This window comes from Epinephelus fuscoguttatus, linkage group LG10 (assembly GCF_011397635.1).
Source record: "Epinephelus fuscoguttatus linkage group LG10, E.fuscoguttatus.final_Chr_v1".
Taxonomy (NCBI): Eukaryota; Metazoa; Chordata; class Actinopteri; order Perciformes; family Serranidae; genus Epinephelus; species Epinephelus fuscoguttatus.
In genome coordinates this window covers 42,591,125-42,618,550 of record NC_064761.1, presented here as the reverse complement: position 1 = coordinate 42,618,550, position 27,426 = coordinate 42,591,125, and the positions used below count along the sequence as shown (strand labels likewise).

Genomic DNA, 27,426 nt, shown 5'->3' with positions numbered 1-27,426 from the left:
TACTCACAGTACAGACACACAATAGCTAAACTAAACCAAAAAATTGAGTTTCAGAGACTTTGTTTCCTGCATCCTGGTGACTTTAGAAAAATGAAAATAACAAACAATGCATCCGCATCTTTATGTTAAATAAATTAAATTGTTTTTGGTTCATGACCCTGATACTCCAGCAGAGTGCCTGGTGGAGTGCAGGAGGCCAGGCTGTAGGCTCGCCTTTGGGACCCACAGCCAGCTGTCGTCCCTGACCAACACAGGCCCTCGGCCCTGGATGCCTAAGCAAGGCAGAGTGGGAGCACGCAGTCTCTAGACGACAGCTAACCCCCAAGACATCCCTTAGACTCCCACTAGAGCATCTTGTTGGACTTATGCACGTATAATGCGGTCAGCACGAACATGTGGTGCTCACCAACAGCCCACCTGACATATGTGGGCCTGACGGGTACCTCTCTGTGGCCCTGGAGGGTCGGAGAAGAAGGGAGAAAGGTGGAGGTGCCAAGGAGTAGGAAACAGTACACTTTACAGTTGTAGGGCGTATACAGTGCCGGCAACAGGTTTTGGTAACATAAAGAAGAAAAGGTTGGAAAATTTGTCAAATATACTAGAGAACTGTGACCCTGAAAGGAAATCGGGAGAGGGCGACGGGTAACGGGGAGTTTCCCTGGCAAGTTTGACACAGAGAGACAAAGACAAGTACACAAGGAGAAGATGGTGGGACACAACACTCACGGCATCTCAATACAGAAAACATTTAAGCCATGTTTTACTCGCCCTAAGCACAACCTAAAGTGCAGTTTTACACTTTATGTCTATCTCTGTCAACTTGCTGCTCATGCTACGCCTGCTGTGTAGACATGTTGTGAGTGTGCAACCAGTGACTCAGCAGGTGTTGAAATAACATGAACAAAAACTAAAATGTTGTTGGGATCAGTGCTGACATTAACGAGCCAAGCAGTTAGCCTAGTTTGCTAGCTTTTTTTCCCCTGAGCAATACAAATTTAACATCATGACAGTTGCTGTTTAATGTTGTTAAATGACAACTCACTCACATTACATAACCACCGCGACGTGGACTTGATGAAAAAGGGTATCATGTACTCCACTCCACCACAGAAGCTGACAGTGCCTTTCCTAGCAAAGTTTCAGATGCACAAGTCATCCACTCTCATGGCAGAGGCCCAGCCAGAGGCTTGAAGCTTAGACATGTTCACTTTGTCTGAAACAGATTTTATACGACTTTGAAAAATGGAAAAAAAAAACATGCGAGATAGCTGCAGTGTCATCATAGTTTGTAATTCCTTACAAAATTCAGATTCAGTTCAAAATTAAGTTGTCAAGTCAGGAGGAAATGTCATGACATCCACTTGTATTTAGGGAGAGACGGACGCTGTGTGAATGTTTGTGGTTGCATCCTGCACGTGCATGCGTCCACGTTTGCGCATGTGCAAACATGTGCATGTGGTTGTGTACATCATAATGACCCACCAGCAGAATTGCACGTCAGGCAAATGACAGACCTGCAGAGATAAAGACTGTTCTTATGTTCATGTAATTCAAACAATAATCTGCTGTGGACTCGTTGATCCTGCCAAGCTGGGAATCTTCTCTGTAATCACACTCCTCGCGTTTGCACTGAAGAGAAGAGCAACGATTCCTGTCTTCTATCAGGTCCTTCCTCTTTTTATAGCCGTCATTAATAATACAAAAATCCCTTTATCACAGGAGTTCTAAATCACATGTATAAATGTATAACATGTCCTGACACCCAGGCTTATTTTAACATCCTAGTATTGTTGCCTGTGGGGTCAAACAGGCTCTAACTGAGGCCAGGCTGTATTTTCCATTTTCATTCTGTAGGCCAACAGAGTCATCTCAACAAGTACAGCGTGTGTATGATTTTAACGTCTTCCTCTGACACATGAGTGTGAATGTCAGCTTTGTGGACAGCAGTGTATTTGTCTCTGTCAGCAGCCCTTCAGCGCCAGCAAGGATCAAAAACGGTGGAATAACAATCCAGGAAACCAAACATGCTTCAACTGACCGAAGTCTACAGTTTCAGCTGGCAGAGGACGTAAACGAAAAAAGGTTTTTAGTGAGATATTTCTGTCCTGCACTGGAAAGAGAAAAGGAGAAACCGAAACATGGAGAGGTGGAGTGAAAAACGATAATTTCTCCTGAAAATATTAGTAATACAGGTGACCGTAAAATACCCATGAAGCAGTTACCTTGTTGTAAACCAGGTGCTATTGTGAACTTCTGGTGAATCACTGTGAGTGGTCTGCTTACTGGAAGAGTGTGTGGGCCACACAGATTCACACACCAAAACCAGTGTATCCACCCTTTAGGTTATTCAGTATGTAAGCTGCAACATGCTGAGTAAAGGCAACACAAACTAACTGAACTGGACAGACTTTAAAAGTGCAACTTTATCTTTACTGTTCCATCACCTTAAAGCAGAGTGGGAGTAAAAGTGGTCGTGTAAATGCACTTGAGCGGCAGGTCGTAGTTCCCCTCACAAAGGGGGAACTGGTGTATTCAAAGTAGAGCGAGAGTGTGTTTTCACAACTCAAACCTGAGACTACATCCTCTCATCTCACACCGCCAGCTGTGTTTTTGTTGTCTATCCCTCATTTTCTGTCTTTCTTTTTGATTCAGAATAAGTGCTGACAGGGTCTTTCAAACACTGTCGAAACTTTTCTTTCTTCAGGCTCTTTGGCTATTGTTCACTTTAAGTTGAACTGTCACAACCTTTATGTCCAGACAATACCTGCGTGAACCATATTTAAGACCTTGTGCACCGTAAAGTGACTCGCAACATTCTGCTCTTTGCTCGGATTTGCACTGTGCGTCTACGTCATGTAAAAAAAGCTTTTTGTGGCTAACTGAGTAAAATGTATTGTGCAGATGTGTCCATGCTGGATCAAAAACTGCACTCATATCTGCTTGACAAATCATCCCCTTAAAACTCCCCCACCCTCTAAACTCTAGACCTCCCCATACCCCCTCCTTCTGCCTCTCTAGGGAGCCACTACAGGCAGCCTGGCTCCAGTGTTCTGCACTGAGAGCCAGGGGGTCTCCATGGAGGGCATACCCAAACCGTGAGTCCCTCCTCGGGGGCACAAGCACTCTCATCACCGTGGAATCACAGTGGAGTGGGGGGGGGGGGTCACGTGTGGTCATAAACACAGTGCGAGCACAGTTAATGAGTCACAGTAAATCCCTGATCTTGGCTGACATAATGTGTTGTTTGGTGGAAATTTAAGCAGGAAAGTTGTTGTGGAAGCGAAGAGGAAAAGGTCTCTCTTCTCACTTCTTGACTCACTCCTTCTCACTCGTTATCTATGTGCACGCTCTCTTAATCTCTGCATAAACATGACCTTCAGTAATGAGCACCACACCTGAATTAATAAGGAAATGAGAGTTATGGAAAAAAGTTCTGCCAGTGTGACTTACAGTCATTAACATTGCCATTACAACAAAAGGCTGCCAGAACCTAATTTCATGCTATATACGTTACTTAGAATCAATCTCCATGAAACCCTGTACCACTTGAGCACAAATATTCCCAACACACAATCTTTTCCCTTAAGTAGCTTCAAAATTAGATCAAATATTTTCTTCCTTGCTATCTCTGCCATCTTCCTCTTCCAGTAGGCGTCTTAATCAAAGCCACAGAATGCTACTGTGCATCAGAATTATGATGAGTAAAATATTCACATTGATGCTGTAGAGATGTTGTATGCAACATTTTAAACACACTTCCTGTTACTTCAGCTCTGGCAAAGCACACTTTTACACTCTCTTTTACACTTCTGATTTCAACGCTGATAGTTCCTGCATGGCACTTAGGCACAGCAGTGTCGGACGATGGGTCAGTCTGTCTGAAACTTCGATCCCTACAGGAAAAATCTCTACAACTGTTTGATGGATTGGCAGAAAATATGGTGCAGATATCCACGATCCAAAGACAACAGTCCTCTTGTGTTTTTTCTTCTTGCACCACCATGAGTTTTCGATTAAAATGTCTTAACTTCTAGTGCCATCCATGCCATTCCTATGAAAGCTGCTCAGTAGCATGTAAGGCAAGAGATATGAAGTTATAAAATTACCCACATTTGCTGCATCATGGGACCCACAGAGCAAAATGCACCAGGGACTTACAGCGGTCAAGCAGCTAACTCCCGGTTTAGCCCCCCGCTATCTGAGATAGAAATTATTTAATCCTGACGAGGATGGCTAACCGCGCTAAAGGACCAATCTGGGGGGATTTTTGGAATTATTTTGCATGGAAGTTGTACCCCCTCTTGTATGCATCTCTATTACCATGATTGCATTGTATTTTTATTTTTGTTTGTCAAGACTGAGTGTTTCTTTTGATGTGTAGAAGAGTCATGTACCAACCTAAGCAAAATCAATATTTTTTTTTGGGTGGAACTTGTGAAGCTCAAAAAAGTATTGACTGATTTCTAAACATTTTTTTCATAATGTAAATCTATGGGGCAAAAAGTCTTTCTGGGCCTCATGGTGTCATGTAACAGACCCCGACTTTGAAATTACACATTTGGCCATGAAGTAAAATTGGCTTGAGAGCCCAGTGCTGCTCCTGGGGGTTTCCCAAACACCTGCAAAATTACTGACATCCCCATCAGCCTCAGCTGAAATTTGTGTTTAATGCTAATTAACAAATGTTAGCATGCCGACAAGCTAAACTAAGGTGGTGAACATGGTAAACATTATACCTGCCTAACATCAACATGTTAGCCTTTTCATTGTGAGCATGTTAGCAATTGTGTGCTAGCATTTAGCTCATAGCGGAGGGGCTAGTGTATCTGTAGGCATTTATCTTGTTTACTCTTCATTTAACCCTTTCAGTACATTAACTTCAGTTGCTAATATTTCAATTTATACTGCAGTTCCTAACATTTCATATCCAAACAATTAATATTTGACAGCACAAGTTATATCCCAAATGTTGCCTTTTCAGGTTTGACATGACAACTTTAGTTAATTTTGGTCCTGTCTGGGTGAAAAGGTTTACCTGTATATATGTATATAACTCTCTGATGACAGTCGTGCAGTTCAGTATTGCATTTCAAGATAGATGCACGATCATAAATCACCTCTTCAGTGGAGGGGGTTTTTTTGTCTTCCCTGCTGGTAAAAGTTTTGGGGGAATTTACCGCCTTCCTCTCAACAAATTTGTCCACCTGACTGCACAACATACAGTAAACAGGTATATTATATTCAACCTGATAAAGGGCATTGTTTCATAAAAAACAACCGCTGGCACTTTCACTCGCTCACTATAAATGCAAACAACATGAGCCAGTCTGTGCGGATGTAGCTATGTTCACACTCCTCTGTAGGCTTCTGATTCTTTCTCACTGTCACAGATTCATTTGCGAATTGCCCTGTTAGAGACCCACAGGCCACTTAGAGCCTGTTGCCCTCTGACCTCTGGGAGGGGTTAAGTATGGGAATGAGAGGGTCACAGAAAAGCTAAGGGTTAATTGTAGTCCCTCTTAGAAGTAATCGCCAACATCACCCACGCCTAGTGCCCCCCCTCCACTGCCTCCCAGCATACACACACACATTTGACAGCTACAACAGCGGCTCAGCTCTCTATCGTCTACAGTGCCCCTTCATATCCTGGCCTGCAGGCAAACAGTCCCTCTTTTTATGTAGACAGATAGATGTTCAGCTTGTTTCCTGCTACATAGTTAGCATACCACAGAGCGCTAGAAGGTCAGGCCTTGCCCAAGCCTCTCCCCCAGGACTTGGGCTGGACTGTACCCCTGGGTCACCCAAACACACAACCAGACTATAGTCTCAGACATTCAGACATCATTGTGGGACTAAATACAGCAGGGAGTCAGCGCTGTCTACCACTGCAAGGGATGAGGCCGGGGAGGATCTGTAGGAAGAGGAATTTTAATTGGAGTGGAATTTTCTGCTTTTTTTTATAGAGCTTGACTTAATTTATTCAACAATTGCAGTTTGTCATCGTATTTGAGCTTTTCATTTGAAGGACATTGTGGGACTATGTGTGTGAGAAGCGACATGTATGTGTGTGAGCATTCATGTGAGGCAGAATGGATGTGATTAGAGGACTGGGTTGAGCACGGCGGGGAAAGAGGGCCAGATGGAGAGACAGAGGATTGGAATGGGAGGGTAATTGGTTGCGATGAAAAATGAGAGTCCTTGACCTTTTGTTACCTCCAGGGATGGCTGATAGCATGAGAGCCCATCCAATCACCCCATCCCCGTGCCACTCCCTCACCCATAAAGATCTTTAACTACAGGGACGGAGGACAGGAGGGATGAAGGTAAAGACAGGCGGCTGAGCTCAGGGGGGGAGTCGCTTGGTTGTTCTTGGGCGTGGTGGACTCTGTTAGTGTGTGTGTGTGTGTGTGTGTGTGTGTGTGTGTGTGTGTGTCAGGGTCTCAGCTGTCTCAGCCTCCATTAGTCTCTAATAGGGCTGTCACTCTGGGCTTTTAACTGTGCTTGTTAGCATGGCAGACAACCAACAAACCCACTGCCCCATCTCTTTCTGCACACCCAGTCCCAATCCCACAGATGTCCCCATTAGCATCACCCCCTGACCCCCCCACCCCCACCCCCATCCAGGTCCCTGCACTTCATGTACAAACATACACAAGCACGCTGGGTGAGACAAGTCCTACCTCAACCGCAACACCTGGGGTGGTGGTGGTGGTGGTGGTGGTGGGGGGGGATTCTCGACAGCGCTGCTTTCTTTGGAGCAGATCAACAACTACATGCTGGCTCCGTAATCTGATGAGCATACAGTTTTAGCGGGAATTCCCCAGCGTCCCCAGTGTGACCTGTTGTGTCTGTGTGCAGCGTGGTGACAGGTGTGTCCGTTAATTAAAGCTCAAGGCTAATGACAGGGCGGCAGACCTGAAGTCTAGCTGAAAAGAAAAAGGGGCCCAGGGGATGGAGAATTGCCGGCACGAGTGTACTTGTAGGTCGAAATCCTCACTGTTGACAAATGACTAATAACTTGAAGAAAAGGGAGAATCTGAAATTCAATTATATGTTTTCAAGTGACTAAAACAAAACGATGTTATTGACTTAAATGCATAGTTGTTAAAGGAACTAAACTGAAAGCAAAAATGATGTCGCCCATTGGTTGGTGGACTCTTGTTTTAAAGCCTTAAGTTTGGCATTTCAACTGTCACCATCTTGGTTTTTTGGAGCCAGAAGTTACCATTTATGGATGAAGGGGTCGAACTGTGGAGGAGCAAGGGGTGGAATTGATTGAGAACCCTAGGACAGTATCGGAAGACAGCCCGTCACTCAAAACAGCTACGCCCTTAATCGTGCATAAATTTAAGCCTTAAAGTGAAATTTCGGTTTATTTCAACCTGTCTCCTATCATCCTAAATTTGTTTCAAGTGACTAGTGACATAGAAATAATAGTTAGCATGTTAGCCGTTAGCCTAGATACAGCCGGGGCGCATAGTAGTGTCAGACCTGTTAAAACGTAAGTGAACGGGCAACCTTCAAGTGCAAAGTTAGTCCACTAAACAAGCTTTTTTTCCACAAAGACCGCCTCATATCGTTAGGATAAATGTCAGAGAACATACAGAAAACGACATGTAAACGTGTTGTCTTACCTTACCGGTGTGCTGCCATGTTTGCTTACCATTTAGCTCTGCTTTCCAAAGCGCGGCCGAAATATATCTGGCGAGAACAAGCAGCGATCTCATACCGTGCCTGAAATCTCGCGAGAACGCCTCATTGCCTCATCGCTCGAGTTGAAAATATTGAACTTTTGAGGCGAATTCGCGTGACGCTGTGCTGCGAAAGCCAATCAGCGTTGAGATTCTCCCGACGTCAGTGACGTCTTGACGCCCTGACGTCCAGTTGTTGACACAACAATAAAATGCTACTCACCGGAGACAGATGGACAGACGCTCCGCAGCTGAAATGGAGCGCCTGTAGTTGGTGTCCTGCCAGGAGATCCTGGCACCAACCCTCGCCAACAGGTCCTCAAACTGGGCCCCAGTCAGCCTGAAGTATCGCTGAAAGTGGCTATCATCCAGACGGAGTTCCTGGAGGAGGTGGTGAAACTCGCCGAGCTGGATGTGCTTCTGCAGGATAGGGTGAACCCAAAAACGACAGCGTTTGGCCCTCCGACACATCTGGGACTTCCAGAGCAGGTACAAAGTAGCAGTGGTGGTTATCTCAGCCATGGTTGAGGAGAGAATGGCGGGCCAGATGTTGTTATCTAGTGAAAATGGACGGGCTCGCTACTCACGCGACTGACGCGATAACGCAAATTAACAAAATGGTCCAACGTCCAAACTCACGCAATAGGCGCAGCGCGTTACACGCGTTATGCGCAAGTAATTCGCTTCACTCACGCCCGGTGTGAACGCACAGTATCAGGAGGCTTGCACAGAACTGCAAGGAAACAAACATCCAACAGTGAAGAGGAAGGGTTATTTTCAAAAAACAGGACAGAAGAGTCTCACTGGAGAGATGCTGAGATCTGGGAACTTTTGCTGGTAAGGGCCGAAGCTGAAATCGTCAGACAAATTAAAGCAACAGCAAGAGACTCTTGTTTTTGACCAAATTACGAAGCAGCTATGACCGCAGTGTAATGCGTATCATGTCCTGCCTCCTGCATGCTCTACCCAGGCGCCACCCCTCACCTAAACCATATGGAGTGTTTCCAGTAGGTAAGAGCGCTTCTAACACAGACAGTCTCCTGTTGCGCACTATATGTGTGAAAGAGAAACTCAGGTCCATGTCCAGACATGATACTCCAGACAGTGTGGAGTTCAAATGAGAAAACTGCTTATGTTGCATGGTTGAAAAAACTCAAGTTGACTTTTGGTTTCACACAGGACACAAACACAGCTCTCTTTCTAATACATTATTGCCATGGATGGTATTAGATTGGAGTTAGTCGAAAGCCTGGTGCGTCTCATACAGACACTGTAAGGTGTCTTGTGCATCTGTAACAGAAGCTACAGGCCACTGACCAGGCTGCCGTATTTGACACCCGGTGAAAGAGAACAGCTTATTGGTTCATTACGGCGCCAACAACTTTAACAACTTCAAACATTTTTTTGTTTGAGAATTTATCATTTTCACAGTTAAAGTAAAGAACTTTTGTGTTTTAGCGTGCAGGAAGGCAGCAGCACATGGTAAAGTTAACTCCCTATGCTATTGCATAGGTGTCAGTTCTTCAGTTGGAGCTCTGCAACACACCTGGAGACCATGGCAACAAAATTAGATGATTCACTGACCAATGGATACAGAAAAACTGAATAAGCAGATACTATGGACTAACCAGGAAATGGGACAAAGAGCTCAGATACATGGGGAGGGAATTAAAAACGAAAAAAAAGCAGAAACAGGGAAGGATTGAACCCGAGAGAGCAGGCAGCTGTGAGGAGGTGCAGTTTGTCCTTGTTAAACTCGCAGCCATATGGCCGGCATCTGAGCATGGTTCTGGAGGTGATTTTTATAGCCACTTTTATAGCTTGGCAAGCTCGCACTGCTCCAATGAGAGAGTGCCTGCCTACCTGCCAGTGCACGGCCATTCAGCTGATGGAGAGGAATAAACATGAATAATGTCCTGAACTTTATTCTACATTCGGAATATTAAAAAGCGCCGAGATCCTATGCCTTGAAAAGAGATTAGTTGGGATATACGGCTGGGGCTGCTCCCCTGTCCTTCCCCTTTTGTCTTTTCTTTGCTACATTTCTTTGTCCTCTGCTCGATCCATCATCCAACCCTCCAGGCCTTTTTTGGACTATTAAGAGTTCATGGTGAAATATGTTTATCTGAGAGAAAACAAACACTGTTGATTTCAGTCATGTCTTTCCACACTCTGATGGATAACAGCATTTAACTTAAATTCCTCTGCACTAAAGACGTGCCGTGGTCACAAATCAGAGCTCACACCAACAAACAAGGTAAACGTTTCAGTATACAGTGGTCCTCAATCACATGGCCCCCACTTGGCCATTATAATCAATGATCAACGCTTAACAAATCATGCTTGATAGTAACAGCAATGATTACTGCATTTTTCAGATAAGCACATGCTGAACTGTGCACAAATTCAGCACTTGGGGATCATTTTGCACACTTTTTTTTCTTCCTTAAATAGTCAAAGAAGCACAGTTCCCTCTAAGTCAAACCACACTATGGGAACCTGTCTTCATTCATAGTCACACACATACATTATATCTGCCATGCAGCTAATTTCTTTTCATCTTTTCCCACAAAGTTCATTAGGTTTTGCTGCCGTTGTTGTTTGACTTGCCAAGCCTCTCCACCAAATTGCATTTCTCAGGCATTTCTCTCAGCGTTTGAACTGGAAATATGAAGAGGATCAGGTTTCCGTTGAGGGGAATTGGTGAGTGTGTGTGTGTGTGTGTGTGTGTGTGTGTGTGTGTGTGTGTGCGTGTGTGTGTGTGCGTGTGTGTGTGTGCGCGTGTGTGTCTAAATGGAGGTTTCTCGTCCTTTGTGAGACTCTTTTGTAGACAGACAGATGCTCCACACACATATGGCGGTGCGCTGGCTGAGATTTTGCACTCAGAGTTTAAAGTGAGTTTTTGTTGTTGTCAGTTTGGTAAAGCTGATCAGCTAGAAAGCCCAGGTTTAAGAAAGTTCACAGTGGAAAAAAACAAATAACATATGACGTGAAAATTATAACAATAAAAGCAAAAGAAAAACCTTGGATAAGTGTTTAGGAAAGAAAACCTCTAACTGAACAACATAAAATTATGCACAGGAAACAATGATTTTAAGGTCACAAATCTGATTGGCTCACTCACAACATGTCTTACTAAGTCGTGTTCAGACAGAGAGCAAAGCAGATTTTTGCTTTCACGCAAATTTCACTGGACAGTTTGTGCAGTCTGTGTTTATTTGCCCCAAAGAGCCAATGTACCAACTGTATATACGTGAGAAGTAAGCTAGCTAGCAACTGTGTGTGAGGCAGTGTTTCTGTCTTTGTGCTCAGCTCAGCCTCTGACTGAAAGCAGAACTCATCAGAAAAAGATTAGGACGCCCCGGGATAGGCAATAATCACTTCGCTCTGGAGCGTGTTTCTGTCTTTCCATTAAGTGTGTTTCCATCCACCTGTTTTTATGTTTGCGGACAAAAAAAGCTGGGTGGAAATAATGAAATTTAAAAAAAAAACAAAGGTTGAAATATCACAAAAAAGTTTTTACTCTTTGCTGAGGTGGAAAAGTTGGTGCATCGGTAAAAACGAAATGCAACAATGTGCAATGGAAAGAGACAGTGATTTAATCATGACATTTATAACTTGTCACAGAAGAGACAAAAAGTAGCACCAGATGAAAACATCAGGTCTGTCTGAGACAAAGAGGACACAGGTGCATTGTCTCAAATCGCATACATCTGTACTAACACTTAATATTTTGAGTGCATTCACATAATAATATTAACAATATATTTATTTTATTTTATATTTATTTAATATTTTCTCTACTTGTATATAGCTGTGGACACTTTGAAATGTCTTGATCTTCTATATCACTACTTTTTAGAGTAGCAGAGGTGCCTCTTCTTTCAGGTATTTCTTCTTCTTTATTTTTTCTTCTTGATATTACATCACAGTATGACGGTTTACACCTGATGTTCTTTGTCATGTGATCATCAAGTTGTTTCGATCTTACTTTTTCACATGCTGATTGTGAGTATCATTATTATGTATTGATGTGAATTGATGTGTATTGATTATTAGCATTATTGACGATGATTTGTATTGTACTTTGGTGATTAGATATGATCATATATGTATGTATATGTATTTTTTATTATTCTTTTGTTTACCACATCACATGACCTGTCAGGTAATCCCTGACATTGATTTAAGCAGGCGTGTCTCTGTACCAGTTTCACGTCTGATGAAGGGCCTGTGCCCGAAACATCACATGTGGTGATATTCACATTAAATCTTTGGAGCTGTATCTAGTGTGCAGACTCAACTTTTTCTACATTAAATTAGCAGTCTGTAATGATTTGGTACCATGAACGATAACACGAATGCTAATGCTAGTTTGCTAACTAGCTAATTTGCGATCGTCATTTCTGGTGAGTGCACAACGGCCATGTTTGTTTTGAGACAACACTACCCTGTCGAAATTTGCGCACTACGCCAATACCGTAAGTACATAGTGCACACAGTATACTACATAGAAGTGTGCTAACGGAATTATGTGATTTGAGACACACCACAGGTGCTTTTCCATCCACCTCTACTTATGCGCATTTTCAATTTGCACATAAACTAGAATTACCACTTTGAGGTTGTACGTCTCCATGAACCAGTCAAGTTTCTCACAGTTTACATCCAATGTCTGTGAAAACATGGATGCTTCAAACACATCGCCCCACGGCAGCACAGGAGATCTATATAATCAGCAAAGTTTCAAGGTGGACACTCAAGATTAGTGTCACTAAATCCATATCTGACCAAATGTCTTGAGATATGATGCTGAATAATGGCCAGAAAAGTGTTTTTCCAGAAAATTATGATGTCACAGTGAAGTTGACCTTTGACCTTTAGGTTTACAAAATTGTATCACTTAATTTTATTAGACATTTGTGTAAAATTTTGTCAGAATTAGCAAATGAAATCTTGAGTTATGACCAAAAATATGTTTTGTAAGGTCACAATGGCCTTGACCTTTGACCTTCCACCACTAAATTCTACATTTGGACCAAATTTGAGGAAACTTTCTGAAGGCCTTCTTCACAAGAATGAGACAGATGCAAGTTCACAGTGACCTTTGACCTTTGACCACCAAATTCTGATCAATGATATTGCGGCTCCCAAATACAGTGAGTTCAAAAATAGCCGCCAACAGACACCATAACAGGAGATATGATCAAGTCACTGTCTTTGGTTTAATTGTTCTCACTGTTTGATGATCCAGGTGCTTCAGGTTTAAGACTTGATTGACTTGCAGGATGACGCTATAAACTGATGGTCTTAACTGTCGCGTTAAAATGAAAACAAAAATCCCCAAACAAACTTTTCCCAAATGAACAGGCCTTTACAAAAAACAACAGGACAACCTGAAAACATAGTTCCTCCATGTGTGAAGGCATGAAAATACCTGCGTGTAAACGCCAAAAGTTTTTTAAAACTCTGGAAATATCGCAAAAGGGTTTTTATGTTTGGCTGCAGTGGAAAAGTTGATGTATCCATCAAAGGTAAATGTGACCAAGTGCAGTGGATTCAGTGGACAAATGATGTCGTACAGTCATGACGCGCTGTCATTGCATAGACCACTGCAAGTTCGCTTTGTTGTCTCTGAAAGCTTTAAACAGCTTCTGGATGCACACAGGGCCGTGACCAGAACTCTTCCAACAGCACATAGTATTATTTGTTCAAACCTCTGTATTTCAGTTGTCGAGTGTGCTCTCTGTTATTAAACATTTATTGTTTTCCTTTGTTTGAGGTTTGACTGGCATTCTCTTACTTATGTCATCTCATCTGCTGTGGCACCCAACTGGAAGATTAGCCCCTCCTTAATCAAATGCAACTCTACAAGTACTGAAACTCTGCTGATGCGTCAGAGTGAGTACAATCTTAGATAAACTCTTGAGTCTTTGATCTGTTGTCAGAGTCTGTGTCATAGATGAGCATCAAAGTTACATCCATCTATCGGCAGGCTTGACACACGTGCGTGAGTGCAAAGTGAAACACACACTGACGCAAATGTTGGCTGCGAGATTGAGAAAAGTGATCGTTTATCTCTGCGTCAGGTAACCACATCTGTGGGGCCTGTGCTCATGTTTACATCATGATAATAGTGTCTCAACTCACCACATGGCCTCGCTCCAACTCTCTCTGTCTCTCTTTTATCATGACGCTGTGGAGGACCCGTGGATCGTGGGCAGCTTAAACAGTTCCCCCTCTCTTCCCACTCTCCCCCCTCCCACGTGCTGTCACATCAAACCTGACCTTCAGAAACTGACTGCAGGCCCGCTTCAAGTGTGTGTTGTGGTTTTGGCAAATGGCAAAACGGGGATATGTAGGAGGGAGATGGAGGGAGACAGGCACGAATTCAAGTGGAGGAGAAAAGATGGTTAAAAATACTTGATTCGACAGCGTTCATGCAGATAAAGGCAGGCAGAGAAAAGCACAACCGAGAGGAGCTGAAAAGAAGGGTGGTACAAAGCTGAAATGTGAACTCCTGCCGAACTATTGTAAGAGTAGCTGCTCCGCCTGCAGCTGCCCCGGTAATCTTTCCCACTGCTCGTTCCTCCTTCACATCTGTCCTCATTCCCCTTCTGATGACAATCTGATCACCAAAACAAAGAAGCTCTCTTGATCCTAAAAAATCTGGCCACACACTAACATGAGGGTACCTCCATGCCCAAACACACTCCTGTATGATGGATTGGTGTGTCGTAAAATCTTAAAGTGTGCATTCCAAAGAAAGAGAGGAGCAAGGTGGAAATAACTCCAGGTTGATGCACGCAGGGTGAAATGGAGGAGAAAGGAGGGGATGTTAAATGGAAAATGGCCGTGTGCCAAGTGGCAAAGTGCCCTTTCAGCTGCCTGCTTGTTTTATACACACTCCTCCATCACAAACATTTCATCGCCGAGGACAAGCCCCTGCGTTCGTGTACCTGCAATAACTTGTTCCTTTGACCATAAAATGTAAAAGGCTTTGTTTTGCAGGAGGACGCTTAAGACTGTGCTGTTTAGCAGACGGGGTTGCGGACACAGAGACATGTAATTTTAGAGTGCAGCCCTGCTTCCTGTCAGAGACTCATAAAGAGAGATGATAACACACTCATGGAGATGTGCCTGTCACAAGCCTCTCGAAGTGCCTGATAGTGTGTGTATGTGTGTGTGCGTGTGTGTGCGTGTGAGCAGCGTGCTCATCAGTCAAGCTCCTCTCCTCCTCGTCTGCATTCAAAGAAGTGTATTGTCTGCTCTTATCTGTTCATCTGTGCAGAAAGAGTGGAAGGACAGGAGGAGGAGCTGAAGGTTGTTGCTAAACCTCCTGTTGCCTCCCTGTTTTTAAGCTGTGATTTATTTTCACCTCTTAACTCTGACAAAACAGACAGACTGCCTATTACTGAGTGATGAATGATGCTTTTGACGGGGTCATCTCAGACTTTAGGACAGCTCTGCTTTCTCCAGTCGGCCATGAGCTGCAAAGAGGTGACAAATGGAAGGAAAACCTGAATGACTGAGCAAGAAAAACGAGAGCAGATGCTTCCATACAGGTCTCGAGTCGTCTCTGACTGGTTTGATGAGTGTGAAAATGATGGGAATCATTTGCTTCAGCCTTCACAGTCACCAGATCTTTCAGAGCCAGCACCTAACAAGTAATTCTTCCTTAGGTCAGGGATGTTCTCCAAAGCTTTCACCAGGCGGTTACAGTTTGGCTCATCATCATTTCAATCTGCATGAACCAAAACAGTAAAGTAAAGCAAAACAGGCTGCAATGTAACCACTTGGGGCATTTGACACCATCAATTTACCGCTGCTAAAAGTGCTTGTTTTTGCCACTGACAGGCTCAAGTTGGAAAGGATCACTACAGACATAGCATAGACCTTTCATTAAAGAGTAAGATCATTTGTGTTTGACCAGAAACAGCCCCAAAATCACTATCGCCAAACCCATGGATGGATTACTGAATGGGAACATTTAGTGGCCCATTTCTGGCATTGGTGAACAGCATGAGTTGTCTGCGTTGAGAACAACTTTCAACTCAAGTAAGGTATGGTGAACCACATTAAATACATTTTGCAAAGATTCAATGGCCTGTACAAGAGTTGACGCACAACAAATCACTGTGTCATCAGCATAAAAATGAAAATTTGCGCCTGGTTCTGACACACTTTGACCCAGATTATTTATATAAATAGTAAATAAAAGTGGACCTAATACAGAGCCCTGTGGTACACCCTTGGAAACAGTTACAGTATCTAAGCATAGATCTTCACTCTTAATGCACTGGGATCTGTCACTAAGATAATTGGAGAACCTAGCAATTGCTTGTTCAGAGAGTCCCGAGTTGAGAAATTAACACATATCAACCAGGAAGAGACTCACAATGACTGCAGAGGAACTGCAAAGAGACACAGAAAAAGAAACACAAAACCACAAAACAATGCATAAAGACTACAAAGACATGCAAAATGATAAAAAAAAAAAAGAAACACCACAAAGTCTGCATGTTTTGCACCTATGTAGGAGAGGTGGTGGGGCCTTTTTTATATCTATGCCCATTTCTTCACATATGAATAAACAGTAATTTTATCATCACAAAACACACTTTATTCAGATTCAACAGAAACAAAATAAAACTCACAAAACCCTTCTTGCTTTGTCCGTCCACTGTTCCAACAATCACCAACTCTGGTTTGGTTGAAATAAACCCTTAGTTCACCCAGTTAGATGTGAAGATATGCTGCCTCTATACACACCATTTAAATAATTGCTTATTTAAACGGCGTCTGGTTGGTTTAGCAGTAACGATTTCAGGACTGTTTCTGGTTAAAAAGAATCTTACACTTTGACAGAAAGGTTATCTCTGTAGGGATCCTTTCCAAAAGGCTGTCAGATACTTAATAATAATCTGAACCTCTCAGTGGCAAAAACAAGCACTTTTTTTGGACGACACTAACGGTGGAAACCTGTGGTTACATTACAGCCTGTTTTACTAGTGCAGGCACGCTCAATACTGGACCAGCTTCAAAAGCTGTTGCTCCCATCAGTCACTTAGACACAAAAACATGGGAAAATAGGCTCCAGGTTTAAAAATACTGAAGTTACCCTTTAAGTGGAGGCAGAATAATAGTTTTCAGAAAATGAATTGCAAGTATTTCAATCACAGTAATGAGTGGACTTGTGATTAGCTTGTTACTTTCTATGTTATAATGTGAAGCACTTTGAGCTGCCAAACATAAGCCTTTGGTAGTATTGGTATATAACACTATTCAATGTGGTACAGTATAGGTATTGTTTCTGCTGTATTTAGAGTTCCCAGCAGAGTAGTAACCGCAGTGAATGCAATAAAACAAAGACCTCTATTTAAAAAGGGCTCTGTTTGCTGTTAAAATGTTGGATCTGTGATGTGCAGCTTTTGCCCAGTGTGTTCTGTGAGTGGTATCAAGTAGATTTTAGTTGCTATTTTGGAAAGTAAAAAAAAAAAATTCCCCATATCCACTATACCCCACCGTGCCTGATTGTCAGTGCCCTGACATGAGAAAACCTGGCTGGGTACAGGCCAGCTGGAGCGGCCCTGAGCTCCTCTGAGAACCAGAGTTACAAAGGCTCACTGTGCTGGAGTGGCACTGAGAGCTGTGCCCTGGCAGCAGCTCTGAGACTTAACCAACGCTGGGCAACACTTGAAAAGACGTGGGATTTTTCTGTCTGCCTTTCACCTCCATCCACCTCGTTCTATTTCCTACTGGCGTCGCCCTGTCTCACCTTTGCCGTCTGTCTCTGCCTACATTTTCATAGGTGGATGTCAACCTGTCTTTCTCTTTCTGTTTCTCTTTCTACTTCTGTTTATTTCTCTTCTCTTTTCCCGCTCCCTCTCCCAGTATCACTGAGATCAGATTGTCGCTTCCAAAATAGCTTGCCCTTTCGCACGGTAATCCACTGGCAGCATTGTTTTTCAAAATACAGAGTGAAGGGAAGAGACTCTTCTGCCCTGTTTGCACATGTTTTTGCGTCAAATCCCTTGACAGCATGTCTGCGACGTCATCATCGCGAGACGGCTGGGCTGAGATCAGGTGCCTTGAGTTGGAAGCATGGCACTAATCCTGCTTTAAGAGGCCTAAATGGCACCCACTATCTCGCAGCAGGGAGGTAGGGATAAAGTCAAGTGATAACAGGACAGACAGAGAGAGTCGGGGAAATCCCTGTCGAGACCACGCTCCTATTCCGAGGCCTGAGCCCTCCCCTGCTCTACCTCAAACTGGGCCTAAATTAGGCTGCTAAAAAAAATTTCCCACCAAAAAAGCTGTCAGACAGCCAGTAACCTACCTGATGCAACCCACTTCACACGTACAGCTACAGTCTCTGTCTCTTCAGTGGCTAAATTCCAGCACAGAAACAGGAAACACAGGAATTATAGCTGCAATTATTTTTTATCAGTTTTAAGAAAACATGTGAAACCCTGTGGGATATCTGCGACATTTAGATTTGTGATACTCTTTTTAAACCAGTAGTAACACAGACAGCCAAAGAATGTCCTGGACTGAGCTTCGGGCCTAATCACTTTATCCCTTCTTGTGACCGCATCACTACTGTCCCAAACACCCTTACACAAATACTGTACTGCTACAAGAGTTAATACGACCGAGGCCTTTGAGAGAGACATAAATATCCAGGGTTACTCAAACAAGTCACATTTTTGCACCATTCTTGCGCTCGCTGTGCTTGGATCAGGTTAGTTTGTCCATAATCTGAGATCAAACAGCAAATGTTTGACTTTCAGTTTGTTATTCCGTGCTACAGATAAGCTGATATGCGAGGCGACTCTCACCCAGTTGCAACCCTGGAGCAATGGTGTTAAAAATGTTTCTCTCCCTGTGCCACCTCTTTGGAGAGAAAGTGTTGTTTATAAGCTTTTCTTTTGTGAGATTATAAATTAAAGCAATATTTCAGTGTTTTTGGAAATAATCTGTTTCCTTGCCAAGAGTTAGATGAGAAGATTGACACCACTCTCCTGACTGCAGTATAAGGATATATGAAATTATTGTCCAAAAACAAGCCGGACTGAGGGACACATAAGTATAAATATCTATGTACTGGGGATGCATATGTTGCAATAACCATAAGTGGCCATAAAGTGACAACAATTTAAAGGCAGTGAGAGCTGTTTCACACAACGGCATGCTGAGATCAATAAATCAGATCAATCAGATGGTGAGATTATTTTTAATTATAAACAGATTTAACTGCTCTTGTACAGATCACATCTATATTTTGTAGCCTTTCAACAGCCCCAGTGATTGAGGGTTGGTGGAGTTTTGGTCTGGCTGCTCTCTGCGAATGGAGTCAGTGACAGACTTGTGTCGTCTGTTGGATGCTGAGTTTGAAGATGGGAGTGGAGATTTGTGGTTTTTCCATCTTTAGTGACGAAAACTCTGTGTGTGTGTGTGTCTGTTCCACGTTTTTCTCCTCACTGACTTGGTCAATCCATGTGAAATTTGGCACAGTGGTAGAGGGTCATGGGAGGATGCCAATGAAGCAATATTACATCAATTGGCCAAAGGGGGGCGCTATAGCAACCCATTGAAATGTCAAACTTTGAATGGGCATATCTCATGCCCCGTATGTGGTAGAGACATGAAACTTTGCACAGAGATGCCTCTCCTCATGAGGAACACATTTGCCTCAAGAACCCATAACTTCTGCTTATATGGATTTTCCGCCATTTTGAATTTTTTGAAAAACACTTCAAATGGATCTCTTCCTAGGAAGTTTGAGCGATCTGCATGAAACTGGGTGAACATAATCTAGGGAGCAATATCTAAAGTTCCCTCTTGGCAAAAGTTGGAAAACTTCCTAAAACTGAGCTTCTATAAGGCAATGAATATTGCGGAGGGCGTGGCTCATCACATAAAGGTGTAGAACATCTCAAGGGTTTCACCCATCACCACGCAACTTTGTAGGCATATGACCACACATAATCTGAGGGGACCCCTCCATTATTGACCCCATCAAACAAAAGGGGGGCGCTAGAGAGCTCATTTCTTGTCTAGGCCTAACCGCCATATGGATTTTTACTAAACTTGGTAGATATGTAGAACAGGACGCCTCAAGGTGACTGGAGAAATTTAACTCTAATTGGCAACTGGGTGGCGCTATAACAACAGAAAAATACTTCAAAATGGCTAAAATGCGACCGATCGCTGTGGCACCCCCTGTGGACCAATGTTTGTTGTTTAATTTTTCCTTCCTGCTGGAGTTAGGATTGCTTGGGTAATTATAAACAGAGTAAGACATATGTTTGCGTTGTGCAACATTTTTGATGTGCTACAATAATGTGGTGACACATAAATAAAGCAAGAAAAAAGAGAAGGAGATTGAATGTACAGAATTTGTATGGTGCAAAATTTAAAACAGGTGTTATAGTATTGAATATCATTCTGTTATTGTGGCCATAAACAGTAATCCCATCATATCGCACAAAGCCTAGACTGTATTTAAAAATATGTAACTATAGCCAGCAGCTGTTGCGGAGCGAGAAAGAAAGTGTTTATTTCCCAAAATGATTCCTTCCTATTCCTTTAAAACATGAAATGTGATTAGTGGTTTAAAAACTTTCTCAGATCTAATCAGTAAAATCAGTGGCGGTAGTTTTGCTTGGGCGGTTGTGGCTCAGGAGGTAGAGTGGGTCATCCACTAGTCTGAAGATCGTTGGCTCAATCCTTGGCTCCTCCAGTCCGCATGTCAAGGCATGAACCCCAAATTGCTCCTGATGGTTCACTGGTGCATGAGTGCGTGTAAATGGTCATTGAGTCGCAGTGAGAATGATGAACTTCCTCTGAGCATACACATGTATAGGTTAGTTTGCAAAGTGTGTATGCTGACAAAAGTTTGGTCACGTGACAAAGTTTGTTTTCAGCTGCACCCTCAGGTGGGATACACCCACACCCACACAGACTCTGGTAAAGGGCAGCTCCTGACCCTTGATCCTCTAAGGTTTCAGGTCAGACTGGAGGTGATGAGCCGCCACACTCAGTGGCTTCATGTTCAGCATGTTAGCGATAGAGTTGACCTCTGCATCATGGCCACTGGGTCAGTCCAAGGTGTGAAGCCACTGACCCGACATCTAAGCTGTTGTCTCTTTCTCTCTTCATTCCCAGCAGACAAATGTGGCCGTATGTCGGATCCCAAACATGAAAAACATAGTCACACCAACCCGTTCTCACCCCCCATGTCCTCCTCCTCAATTCCTTTGCCCTACCTATGTATAAATAAACATGTGTACAGGCGGTCGACTCACCTTTCCTCTCCACCATCCCCTACTTAAATAAACATACAGGGGGAAGCGAGGGGTTAATAGGGCCAAGTTTAGGGAAAAGCAGGCGAAGGGAGGGAGGGGTGGAAGGTGAGGGAGGCCCAGGGGAGCTCATTATACTGAGACAGAGGAGACATTAACTCACACACACACACACACTTTGACACAAACCTCCAAACTTCTTTAACGCACACATAGAGACTTATTACTCCCCATGTGTAGCATATGCTGGCTTAAAGCCCCATTAACACAGAAAGTTTTATAAGCGTACTTATTGAAAGCAGTAACCCAGAAAACTCACTAGTTCCTGGTGGGGTGAAGCCTGCAAGCTACATTATAACATGAGAGCGGAATATGCTTTCCAGGATATTAAACCATGTGTAGCAAAGAATTGGGGTCTTATATCTGTGGTGTTAAGTGGGGATTTTGTCTCGAGTTAAAGAGAACTTTAATATCTTTAGGGGGATATATTGGCTGAAACTGAAAATAATATATTAAGTGTGTTTTCTTTAGTGGATAATCACCTGAAAATAAGAATGGTTGTGTTTTTGGTACCTTAGAATGAGCCGTTTATATGTAGCAGGCTCCCATCTATGGAGATCACCATGTTGTGTCTCCATGTTTCTAATGCCCAGAACGGACAAACCACACACTGGCTCTAGAAAGAGACATTTGCATTGTAGTTAGAAGCCCTGCTGTAATGAGCAGCATTACTGGGAACACTGGTATTCTAACTTGAAACTGCTTTATTCCTTGTTTTGACTGGTTGAAATCACCCGGTCCATTCTTTTTGGAGAGGAAGAGACCTCTGCAGATAATTTGGCTCCTGGTTAAAACCACCTGAAGTTCTGGATCTTAAATTATCAGAGAAAAATGGGAGCACACATTAGCAGGTTAGCAGCTGGGCGAGCAGCCTATCTACAACATGCCGAACAGTGTCTAAGAAGCACGGATTTGTAACACGAAACTGCCTTTCTCTATGTTTATACCAGTTTGAATCACCGTCTCTGTTTGTTTTGGAGAGGAAGAGGAAGAGGCCTCTGCGGATTCTGCTCCTGCTAAAAACTTCCAAAATGCCTGGATCAGACAAAAAGTGAGCACACGTTAGCAGGTACTGAGCTAGCAGCCTGTCTCTGATGAGCGAAACAGCGTAAAGCCTAGTTCACATTACACGATTTTCACCCTGATTTTGCGTCACAGAGACTATCGTAATCTTTTGAGTGTTCATAACGTACACCGACGTGTTTCTGTCTTCGGAAGTCTCGCCAACTGCGTTACGACCTGTGTGCGCACACCACAAGACTTCTCCACCGAGCCCTCGCCGACAGAGCCCCAGATAATGTGGTGACGTCACCAAACTTGGAGACGACACATCAGACGAGGGGGCCACTTGCTCGTAGGCTTGTTCACACATGAGGACTCGTCGTGGCAGACTATCTGCCAACTCACCTCTGACCCAAGGTGGCTCTCAAGATCTTCTGCGACGTCAAAATGGCGGTGAAAATTGTGTGATGTGAACTAGGCTTAAGAGAGATTTGTAACGTGAAACTGCTTTTTTCAGTGTACTGGATTTAATCACCTGGTCTGTTTATTTTAAAGAGGACGAGACCTCTGCAGATAATCCAGCTCTTGCTAAAAACCTCACGCTGAAGGAATTCTAACCAGGAGAAGTTTCAGCTGGTTGCAATCTGCAATCCTCACTGCTAGATGCCACTAAATCAGAACAGGTATATATGTGATATTATAATAACATTCCATTGTTCTTTTTCTCTTTCCCTGCCTCTCTGTACGTTAGCTTGGCAGTGTTTATTTACAAGTGCTTGTTTTATGATCATCGCTTTAATTGATAGTTAACCATGGCTCTGCTCTCCCACTGTTGGATGAACATAAACAAGTACTAAAGCAAAACATGTGTCACTCTCTCAGCTCTGTGTGTGTGTGTGTGTGTGTGTGTGTGTGTGTGTGTGTGTGTGTGCTCACATGACCCGGGGTGTGAGAGCCAGGAAAGCCAGACTGGTTTCATTATGCTCCAAACTAGCCCCATTATGGTTAGGGAAAATCATCCAAACCCTAAACAGTTGCTATGGCAACGGCATGTCACCTCTCTTTTTTTTTCAGCCTCCCTCCCTCCCGTTCTCTCTTCCAATTTCTTTTCGTTCCTCACCTCCGCGGCCTCCACCCCTTCTTTGCCCCCTCCTCCTCCTCCTCTGCTCTCCCCACCACATCACACTCAACACGCACACAAGCGCAAACTGCCACGCACGCACACACATGAACGTGGCACTCGCTCTCTCTTCCCCCAGCCTCTGCCCTTCTCACACCGACTGCCCTTCGCTTTAAGAAAAATAAACCAGTGGAAAAGAACACAGAGGGGAAAGAAACAGCAACAGGGGTTTGGAATTGTAGGATCTCTATCTTTTTTCCTCTCTGTTTTATTTTGTTCAAAGGTTTGTGTTCCACACAAGGTTTTGGCCTGTCCACTTCCTTTCCTCTTAAGTCCAAGTCAGGTTTCAGTGTGGGGGATAAACGCATGAGGAGTGTCTGAGTAAGATTCTTTTGATGGTCTGTTTTCAGTGCTCCAGGAGACTTACTCCTTCAGTCGTAAAGAAGTCTACCTGCCAACGAAAATGCTGCGTTCACAGTGTCCATGGTGTTGAAAGGTGCACTAGGTAGGTATATTAAGTGTTAAAAAAATGTACCCAGTGCTGAGGAAAATGCCCACGGTCAGGGCCGCTGCTAGCCATTTGAGTGCCCTAAGGATATTGATTTGTTAACACCCCACCCCAAAGAAACTCTTAATGACAAGATTATGATTGATGCCGATCATACTGGACTGTTTTTGTGCCCCCTCCGGCACTGGTGTCCAACCCACAGCACGTAATGCACATGCCCATAGCAGCAGTGCTGGCTAGGGCACATGCATAAGCACATACACCTGTGCGTGCATGAATTTGCAGTATATTTAAGGGTCAGGGGTTTGGGAGTATGAAAATATGGTCACCCTAAATCGATACCCCTCTCATGTTTAAATGATAAATATACAGTAAGGCCACAGCCAGCAGCTGGTTAGCTTAGCTTAGCATAAAGACTGAAAACAGAGGGGAACCATAGACTGTAAATAAAGATGGACAAGGCATCCTCCTTTCCTCCCACTGTACAAAAATTAAGCCAAAATATCCCGGATAGCATCAAATAACTAATTAAAATCAAACTTTTTGGAAAAATAAACACTTAAGCAAGTTATCAGCGTGATAACAAACTACCTAAAATGACAGAAACCATCTCTTTTGATATACGCTTTTGATTTTTAGTGCATTTCTCATCCACTAATATGGAAGAGACCCAGTTTATGACCTATGTGCAGCCAGCCACCAGGGGGCGATCGAGATGTTCTGGCTTCACTTTTAGGGTGCTGTCATGTTGCCATCTTTACTGTACAGTCTACAGGGGAAACCTGTAAACCTTACCCAAATTATCAAGGGATTGTCGGCACTACTTCTGCACTGTGCAGGCTATAGAGCATGTGCACCAGAGACTTAAAGCAGCGGTGGTTGGCCAAGTGCGACTGAACGTCTAACTGCCGCTGGCTGAACAGTTTACTTCAGGTTTAACGCTCCACTAAATTAACTGGGGATAATATGATTTAATCTTGCAGCTCTTGTAGACTTTCCAAATGTTATCTGATCAAATGGATCAACTCCTCATGGTGAAACGAATCATTTAGCTGGGATTGTGGTGCTCTTAAAAAAGGTTTTCCACTGATCTTTTTCCCAATGTAAGTCAATAGGAACAAGTATTTTTGGGCTGCAGGGCATCATGTGATGGACCCTGGAAACTGCAGCAGCCCTGTTTGGCCACTATGAAAATTGGCTTCAAAGCCTGGTGCATTTTCTAGCGGCCTGGGGGACACAGCTGGCCTGTCGAGCACCTACCAACACCTCTTAAGCTCACTAATTAGCACATTGCATTGCATTTGTTTAATATGTACAAGAAGTGTGAAAACATCAACTTTTGGTTTCACACGCTGAACAATTTCTAGGCCGGCTGCACTGACCTCCTGGAGTCACAAACAAACAAGATATATCAATCAATCAGTGAGCTTTAGCAGCGCTAGTAGGTGGATTTTATTAGCTTTGGACGGAGCCAGGTTAGGTTTCTCCTCATCCAGTCTTCATGCCAAGCTAAGCTAATGTCTGTTATGTGTATATGTGACACACAGTCACAAGAGTGGTATCGATCTTCTTTTCTAACTCATAGCAAGAAAGTAAGTAAGTTAAAGGGTTAAAGTGCAAATATCCCCTGAGAATACTGAGAGTGTGGTTTGAGGAACCTGAAACACACACGCACATGCTGAAAAGATTATTAATGACTTAAAGTGGTCTAGTAGTGCTGCGCTTTGTGGCAGGTCTGGTGGTCTGGGATCCTTATTGGGTTGTGTTTGATGTCTCCTCTTAATGGCAAAATCCGTGCAGTATGATCTCTCTCACACACACACACACACACAGGCACACTTTATTATGTGAACAGCCATTTGCCTTGTCGCCATGATAAAGCTCTTGGCGCTCTACTGGGGTGGTTTTAAAGCCCAGACACCCTTAGCCATTACTCAGGTGATATGCCAGCGGCTGGTGATCAATGTGTCTCTAATAGAGAGAACGGGGGGAGCAAAAAGCAAGAGAAAGACAGCGATATTGATAGAGAGAGATAAAGATAAGCACAGAGAGTGATTGCACTTTTACCTTCTCATCCATCACCCTGTTGGTAGAGCACTAACTGGCCCTAACCTGCTCTGTAGTAATAGCCTGTCTGGATGTTGTATTTACGAGGTGCCATCAAAACAATGGCATTTATCTAGGCACTCAGATCATACACTTTCATCACTTTTATCATTATGTCTTCGCCTCTGCGTGCAGGTGTGTGTGTGTGTGTGTGTGTGTGTGAGTCTGCTGAAAGGCTCGTTGACCCGTGCTATAGTGAGAGTGAGGAAAGCTCAAGGGTGAGTGTCGAATGCGAGGCGGTTAATGCTCCTTAAAGTTCAGCCAAATCCTGAGGTCAACACGCATGTTTCTGTTTGTCTGTCTGACCTTCAGTCTGTTGGTAAGTTGGTACAGAGAAATGCCCTGCCCAGTTGCCAGAATACAGTGTTGGCATTGTACATTTCTGCAAAGCCACGGATATGTTACAATTGTAGGTTTCAAAAGTATGACGTGGTTCAGATATGAGCTGAGCTTCTCATCAGGAAGAGGAGGGGACAGTGGATGTTGTGACACCTAGGCAAGCTGGCTGTCAAGCAGCAGACAGCAACAAACTACTGTTCAAGACCAACAAAAGCGGGTCTTTTTTAACATGTTTGGGACATTCCAAGCCGTATTTGTACTGACAAAAGTGGGTACTTTTTCAGCAGTGTTAGTGGCAACAACAGGAGGTATTTTTCAGTTCAGGACATTTCTGGTGGTGTTTGTTGTGTCAAAAGCAGGCATTTGTTTAACAAGATTTCAGGACATTTCTGGTGGTGTTTGTTGTGTCAAAAGCAGGCATTTGTTTAACAAGATTTCAGGACATTTCTAGCCATGTTTGTAGTTACAAAAGGAGGTATTTTTAACAAGAGTTTGGGACATTCAGAGCCCTGTTTTTAGTGACAAAAGTGGGTATTTTTAGCAAGAGTTTGGGAAGATTCAGTCGTGTTAGAAGCAACAACAGGAAGAATTTTTTTTTTACAAGAGTTTAGGACATTTCTGGCAGTGTTTGTTGTATCAAAAGCAGGTATTTTCTACAAGAGTTGAGGACATTTCTAGCCATGTTTGTAGTTCCAAAAGGAGGTATTTTTTAACAAGAGTTTAGGACATTCAGAGCCCTATTTTTAGTGACGAAAGTGAGTATTTTTAGCAAGAGTTTGGGACATTTCTTGCGGTGTTGGAGCAACAAAAGCAGGTATTTTACTGTAGGGACAAAAGCAGATATTTATTCACAAGAACTTGGGACATGTCCAGCTGTGTTTGTAGTGACAAAGGTGGGGATTTTTTAACCAGAGTTCAGGACAGTCCCAGACCTTTTTGAAGTGACCAGTGTATTTTATGCAGAAACATGGTGGGTTTTGCACCTAAACACACCCACATTTTAACCACAGTGTTGTCAAATCACAAAACTGAGGTGTGAAATGTAAAGAAATGTAAAGAAAAACATGTCCGCTACAGATGAAATGTACAAATGTTACATGGTTTGCAGAAACGTACAATGCCAATATTTGTTCTGGAGATTTGGTTGAAATACCCACACATTTTGCAGGAGATTCAGATTATAACCACTGTAAACCATACGGAAGATTAAACAGCACCATGAGGGAGGAAGAAACAAAGAGAAGAGCTGTGCAGTGTTTTGTCTGTGCATGGGAAAGGGAAGCTGAAGAAGCA

General features: G+C 43.3%; 1 long non-coding RNA gene across 1 annotated transcript in view; it reads left to right on the top strand.

The window, feature by feature from the left end:
* The window catches only part of LOC125895968 (uncharacterized), a 48,639-nt gene extending 26,528 nt beyond the window's left edge, over positions 1-22,111 (top strand). The window contains exon 4 of the long non-coding RNA XR_007450228.1: positions 22,009-22,111. This is a non-coding gene — a long non-coding RNA (uncharacterized LOC125895968). The remainder of the gene's footprint in view (positions 1-22,008) is intronic.
* Positions 22,112-27,426: the final 5,315 nt, after the last annotated feature.